Genomic DNA, 7,531 nt, shown 5'->3' with positions numbered 1-7,531 from the left:
CTGGGGGGGTAGTGAGGCGATCCTGATTTGCAGAAAGTGTGTGTTGAATTGTCTCCCTGGAGCCAGCCACAATAAGGTCAATACACAGCCACGTTGCCAGCGTGGTTGGGTGGCCGAGTGGTCAAGGCATCCGACTAGTAATCTGGAGACCCGGGTTCAATTCCCGGACGAACCACATTTTCACTCATGCAATCAGTTGTCCAGATTCCTCTCCTCAATCTACTATTAATTAATTCTTAAGGGGATAGCACCGTGCATAGCCAATCAACTGGGGAGTAGTGAGGCGATCCTGATTTGTGAGGCAATCAGTTGTCCAGATTCCCCCTCCCATCCTATATAATATATATATATATATATATATATATGACTTTACACAAGTTTAGGTTTCACGAGTAACCATCGTTTAATGCTACAGAACTGTTTCGTATGGTACAAGTACCACACTCATCAGGCAATTTTAACGACTGAACTGTTGAAATTGGAAAGCTGGCAGTTAAATACGGAAATTTGAATGGTTGCTATAGTAAATGCGTTACATTTTAGCAGCTGCTAGGTAACAAAACATGATATAAGGGGATTCTATGTCGGTATTTTAAATTTACGTTACTCTAAAGTTCCGGAGTACATATCGGTTTCTGTGGGGGCATGAACTTGCTAATTCGTTTCTTCTGTTGAGGCTACACAGTTCTTTCTTACACATGATTATGAATTTTTCATTCAGACAAAGACTACATTTCTTGCTAATATTGCTGTAGGGTCTACATTTTTTAAGAATTTTCCATTTAATTTGAAACGGCTTCTTTGCATCTTGTAAGTGCCAAACATGTTTGGAAAGCTCTGTCTCATTTCTTCTGTTTGAATGTCGAAAAGATGTTTTGTGATTCCTGTAGCGTTCCTTGAAGTTTGTGGCTAGTCCAACGTAGGTTTCAGTTGTTGTCTCGGTGGTGACTGTTGCTTGATAAATTACGTTAGTTTGAAGGCATTTTCCTTCGAGTGGGCATTCAGGCTTTTTTCTACAATTGCAGGTGTCAGGTTGCGGTGCTGGTGTATTTGCATCTGAAAGAACGTGTTTGTTGTGTGACGATATGATAGATTTCATGTTTGGCATACATGAGTAGCTTAGCTTGAGTGTGTGTCTGTTGAAAATCTTGTAGAGCGGATGGTTGTTCTGGAAGCATTTTTCGACGATGTGTAGGAATTTTCTACCAAGGTTGGTTTTGACGCTTGAATCGAAAGGGGGGTTGTACCACGTAATGTCCCTTTTCCTCTTTCTTTTGTTTTTCAGAGCGGGCTCTGGATTGTATGTTAGTTTGTGGTCATATCCACTTTCTTTGAGTGCGTGTTGATAAGGGCCAATTGATTCGTCGAATACTTCTTTGCTGGATGAAATGTTAGTTAGTCTTTTGTTGATGTTGAGTGGTATGTTTTTCAGTAATGCTGGGGGGTGGTTGCTTTGCCGGTGGACGTACGATAGTTTGTTGTTGGGCTTCATGTATGGTTTGTAGCTTCCATCTGTAAGGTCGAAGGTTACGTCAAGGAAGTGGACGATTTTTTTGTTGGCATCGATTGTGATCTTTAGGCCATTTCATTTAAACACTGCTGACTTCTTTTTTGGTTTTTTCAATTTCTTTTGGGGTGGCTTTGCAGACTGCAAGACCATCGTCACGGTACAATCCAACTTCATCTTTGAATTTAGATGCGATCAGGGAGAGCATGTAAGTTCCTATCAATTCGCACGTTTCTGCTCCGTCGTATGAGCCCATTGTAACATCAAACATGTCGTTTGTGTTCTTCTTGGTCCATGGAGAGTTTTGGTGGTAAAGGAGCGATTTTTTCGCGTGGATGATGATGTGGCGGTCTTGTTGGGTGATTGTACTGAATTTGGAGGCATAATCTAATGCTTTTAGTAACAGGTCTTCAGATAAGGATGGGTAGAAATCGCACACGTCAAAGGTGATAAATGCGTGCTTTTCCTTTTCTGAGATTGCCTTGAACCATTCTATGGCGTTGTGAGTGCTTTTCCACAGGTTCACTTTGGTTGCATGGATGACCTCTTTGTTTATGCGGTCAAGGATTTTTTTGCTGATGATGCCAATTTCGGATTTGCTTGGATTGATGAGTCTGCAGGTCGGGTTGTTGGTGAAATCGGGTTTGTGGTCTTTTAGTGTGATGAAGGGGTCCCTTGATGCTGAGACTTCAATTCGGTCCTCGAGCTCGATTTTTTGGGCTATTTTCTTGTCTTCTAGAGTTATTATGTCTGGTACATTTGGGTTTGTCTTCTTGTAGGTCTTCGTAACGTTTTTGTTTACAAGTGTCACGTAGCTTTTTGGGGGTAGTCTTGTAATAGTTGGTCGTTTTGTCTGCTTTCACAAAGATGTTGTTTTCTTCTCGTATTTCCTTTATGTCTTTACGGAGTTGCTTCTGAAGTTCGTTAGAGTAAGTATTGGTCTTGAATTCAACTCTCTGTATCATGTCAAGCATGCAGTCCTCAAACTCGTTCAGCTCCTTTACATGAGGCGGTGACCGTTTCGATTTAAATCCGTAAGATTCTTTAGTTGTGTCATTGGTGTTCGTGTTAAGAAAAAAGAAAGCTTTCCAGCGCATACGTTGAATTAAGGATTCTGTTTTCGTGATTAGTGCTTGAAGGTACGCATTTTTGGGTTCCAGCGGGATGTTCTTTGTTGAATACTCGAAGGCCTTCACTTTGAAATTCATTCTTGACAGCGCTCAACCGCAGGACAGGAGCAATACAATTTCTTTTTTTGAGTAGAACGTATTTCGTAGAGCGCTCAACTGAGGAGCAATACTGAAAAACATACCACTCAACATCAACAAAAGACTAACTAACATTTCATCCAGCAAAGAAGTATTCGACGAATCAATTGGCCCTTATCAACACGCACTCAAAGAAAGTGGATATGACCACAAACTAACATACAATCCAGAGCCCGCTCTGAAAAACAAAAGAAAGAGGAAAAGGGACATTACGTGGTACAACCCCCCTTTCGATTCAAGCGTCAAAACCAACCTTGGTAGAAAATTCCTACACATCGTCGAAAAATGCTTCCAGAACAACCATCCGCTCTACAAGATTTTCAACAGACACACACTCAAGCTAAGCTACTCATGTATGCCAAACATGAAATCTATCATATCGTCACACAACAAACACGTTCTTTCAGATGCAAATACACCAGCACCGCAACCTGACACCTGCAATTGTAGAAAAAAGCCTGAATGCCCACTCGAAGGAAAATGCCTTCAAACTAACGTAATTTATCAAGCAACAGTCACCACCGAGACAACAACTGAAACCTACGTTGGACTAGCCACAAACTTCAAGGAACGCTACAGGAATCACAAAACATCTTTTCGACATTCAAACAGAAGAAATGAGACAGAGCTTTCCAAACATGTTTGGCACTTACAAGATGCAAAGAAGCCGTTTCAAATTAAATGGAAAATTCTTAAAAAATGTAGACCCTACAGCAATATTAGCAAGAAATGTAGTCTTTGTCTGAATGAAAAATTCATAATCATGTGTAAGAAAGAACTGTGTAGCCTCAACAGAAGAAACGAATTAGCAAGTTCATGCCCCCACAGAAACCGATATGTACTCCGGAACTTTAGAGTAACGTAAATTTAAAATACCGACATAGAATCCCCTTATATCATGTTTTGTTACCTAGCAGCTGCTAAAATGTAACGCATTTACTATAGCAACCATTCAAATTTCCGTATTTAACTGCCAGCTTTCCAATTTCAACAGTTCAGTCGTTAAAATTTTCTGATGAGTGTGGTACTTGTACCATACGAAACAGTTCTGTAGCATTAAACGATGGTTACTCGTGAAACCTAGACTTGTGTAAAGTCATAGTTATTGCTCCTCAATCAATTGAGTTGAGCGCTCTACGAAATACGTTCTACTCAAAAAAAGAAATTATATATATATATATATATATATATATATATATATATACTTTTGTGTGTATGAAGAAGGCCGGAAATCCAACGATGCAGTCACTAGCCAGCGGCAGTGAACTACTACTGACTGATCCTTTTTGAATGAAAAACATATGTGCCGTGAGTGGGAATCGAACCCGCGTCCCCCTGGTTACTAGTCGGGTGTGCTAACCACTGCACCATCACGACAACCCTGCTGGCAACAGAGCAGTCAGTGAAGATACTGGTTAGCCGCGGGGTTCCCCGGCAATGTTTATCATTCAGGAACAGGACTACATCGGATCACCCAAAGGTGATTCACAGGCTACCAGCTAATTAATTATACTTTTGTGTGTATGAAGAAGGCCGGAAATCCAACGATGCAGTCACTAGCCAGCGGCAGTGAACTACTACTGACTGATCCTTTTTGAATGAAAAACATATGTGCCGTGAGTGGGAATCGAACCCGCGTCCCCCTGGTTACTAGTCGGGTGTGCTAACCACTGCACCATCACGACAACCCTGCTGGCAACAGAGCAGTCAGTGAAGATACTGGTTAGCCGCGGGGTTCCCCGGCAATGTTTATCATTCAGGAACAGGACTACATCGGATCACCCAAAGGTGATTCACAGGCTACCAGCTAATTAATTATACTTTTGTGTGTATGAATTATGAATTATACTTTTGTGTGTATTGTGTGTATATATATATATATATATCCCCTGATGAGTGGGCGACCACGAAAACGGGCTTGTAAGGATAAACTTGTAGTTTATTTGTCTTTTTCTTCGATATATATATATATATATATATATATATATATATATATATATATATATAAATGAATGAATAATCAGGACACGATCATACTTTTGCCTCTGGTTTTCATACAGGTCTGTTCGTTTAGTTTGTCCTGCACTCATCAGTGTGTAACCAAGAGTGATTTTATTCGTTGAAGATTACCGCTTTTTAGTCAACCAGAGAAAAACCAGAGGCAAAAGTATGATCGTGTCCTGATTATTCATTCATTTATAATTGCCCTACCGCATGGTATAGAGCACTCTTAGTACAGCAAATACAAGCCTACTTTACGTATTTATATATTAACCCGTCAAAACAGGAGATCGGAAAGATTAGCAAACAAATCTTCGACAGTATCAACAAGAAACTGCTGAACGCCACGCGAGTAAACCAGTGGAAAAACACCTCCTCTGTGCTGCAATGGTTCAAACAGTTGCCAAACAAACAGAGGTGTGCTTTCATAACCTTCGATGTAGTGGAATTCTACCCTTCCATATCAGAGACACTACTCCAGCGTGCCCTTGACTTCGCAGCCAATTATGTGACCATTTCAGATGAGGATCGTCACATAATCTTACAAGCTAAACAATCCCTTCTTTTCAACAACGAAAACCCTTGGTAGAAGAGAAACACCGGCACGCTCTTCGATGTCACCATGGGTAGTTATGATGGAGCTGAAACGTGCGAATTAGTAGGGATCTACATGCTCTCGCAGCTTAGAGCAATTTCTCACGGCATGGAAATTGGGCTTTACAGAGATGACGGCTTAGCAATAATCGACCAAACCCCACAAAAAATCGAAAAAATCAAAAAAGTGCAAAGTGTTCGCCAAAAACAACTTACGCATTACTGTTGAGGCCAACAAAAAAGGTCGTAATTTTCCTTGACGTAACATTAGACCTTACCACTGAGAAGTACAAGCCATATTCGAAGCCTGCAACCACTCCGCTCTATGTCCACAGCAAATCTAACCATCCCCCTTGCATAATAAAGAACATCCCTGAGGCAATTAACAAAAGATTATCTGAACTATGATCTCGTCAGACGAGGAAGCCTTCAAAGAGGCAGCACCGCCCTAACAAGAAGCGTTGCAGAAATGCGGTTATTCATACACCCTCAAATTCACCCCACCACAGCAGTCACCAGAATCCACCACTTACAAGAGAAAGAGGCAAAGAAACATAATTTGGTTCAACCCACCATTTAGTAAAAATGTTCAAACCAACATAGGAAGAGAATTTCGAGATTTGATCGAGAGGTGCTTCCCACCGAACCATAAATTAAGAAAACTGTTTAACAAAAACAATCTTAAGATAAGTTATAGTTGTTCACCAAACATAAAACAGATCATCGATGGACACAACAAAACCATCCTAAACCAGAACATGCCACCTCCACAACAAACACCCACCAAACTCTGCAACTGCAGAGCACCAGACAAATGCCCTTTGAAAGGACAATGCATAGTCAAGGAAGTAGTGTATCAAGCCACCATCACGACCGCCGAAAGCACAGAGACGTACGTCGGCCTCACCGCCACTGAGTTCAAGACGAGATGGCGAAACCACCAAATGTCATTCAAAAACGAAAGTAAAAAGAATGACACCGAACTGAGTAAACATCTATGGCAGCTAAAAGATCAAAAGAAAGACTTTGCAATCTCCTGGAAAATTCTAGCCAAGGCCAAATCTTATAGCAACCTTACTAAACGATGTAATCTATGTAGTACCGAGAAATTCTATATTGTATATAAACCGGACATGGCAACGCTCAACAAACGTAATGAACTCGTATCGACTTGCAGGCACAAGCGAAATTTCTCCTTAGGTTCAATCGCATCCTCAACAACCAATCATAAATTTACAAATGCATTTTTACTATTGTTTTTCAAGTTTGAATCTTGTAACGATCACGCTACTGATGTATATAAACCCCAGCGATGCTACAGTGTACATGGAATTTAACTGATGAGTGGTCCAACTCCTTGTTGGTCTACGAAACAGACCTGTATTAAAGTCCATATGAAACTATATTGAGTAGAAAAACATTGTTATTACCGCTCCATTATTGTTGAGCACTATTCTGGATTTACCAGTGTGGAACTCACCTGAAGTTATATATATATATATATATATAGTCAGTTAAGTAGATCCCTTGAGCCAGCAACGTATCACCCCCAGGAGGATCGCAAATGGATTCACAGTCCAAGTTGAGGAGAAATTGAGAGAAAGTTATGGGAAACTCAATACTGGACAACTTCTGGGGAAAACTGTAATTGCCCTGAGCGGGATTTGAACCCACGTCCCCCTGATCACTAGTCGGGTGTGATGACCACTACACTATCAGGACAACCATGCTGGCAACATGGCTGATTGATCACTTAATGAGTGGCATTTCCGTGGGACTCCCTAATGGGCCAGTTTTTCTATGTGATAACGCTGGATCAACATGTGATTCACAGGCGGACAAGGGTAATTAATTTAAAGAGTCAGTTAAGTAGATCCCTTGAGCCAACAACGTATCACCCCCAGGAGGATCGCAAATGGATTCACAGTCCAAGTTGAGGAGAAATATTGAGAGAAAGTTATGGGAAACTCAACACTGGACAAGGCAACTACAGTTTTCCCCAGAAGTTGTCCAGTGTTGAGTTTCCCATAACTTTCTATATATATATATATATATAATTCTTCATGTTTTTCATTCGATATAATTAATCAGTTGATTAACATGATGGGTTTCATTTCTTCATTCTACGGTCTATATAAATAAGCCTGTATCATTAACTTGA

The 7,531-nt window shown here is 40.6% G+C and overlaps 1 non-coding gene across 1 annotated transcript; it reads right to left on the bottom strand.

The window, feature by feature from the left end:
* Window positions 1-7,019: 7,019 nt before the first annotated feature.
* Trnat-agu (transfer RNA threonine (anticodon AGU)) lies at window positions 7,020-7,092 on the bottom strand. The gene has a single exon. It is a non-coding gene; the product is annotated as a tRNA-Thr (tRNA).
* Window positions 7,093-7,531: the final 439 nt, after the last annotated feature.

This window comes from Montipora foliosa, unplaced genomic scaffold (assembly GCF_036669935.1).
Source record: "Montipora foliosa isolate CH-2021 unplaced genomic scaffold, ASM3666993v2 scaffold_457, whole genome shotgun sequence".
Lineage (NCBI taxonomy): Eukaryota > Metazoa > Cnidaria > Anthozoa > Scleractinia > Acroporidae > Montipora > Montipora foliosa.
The sequence above is the reverse complement of the archived record's forward strand: the minus strand, read 5'-3'. Positions and strand labels throughout refer to the sequence as shown.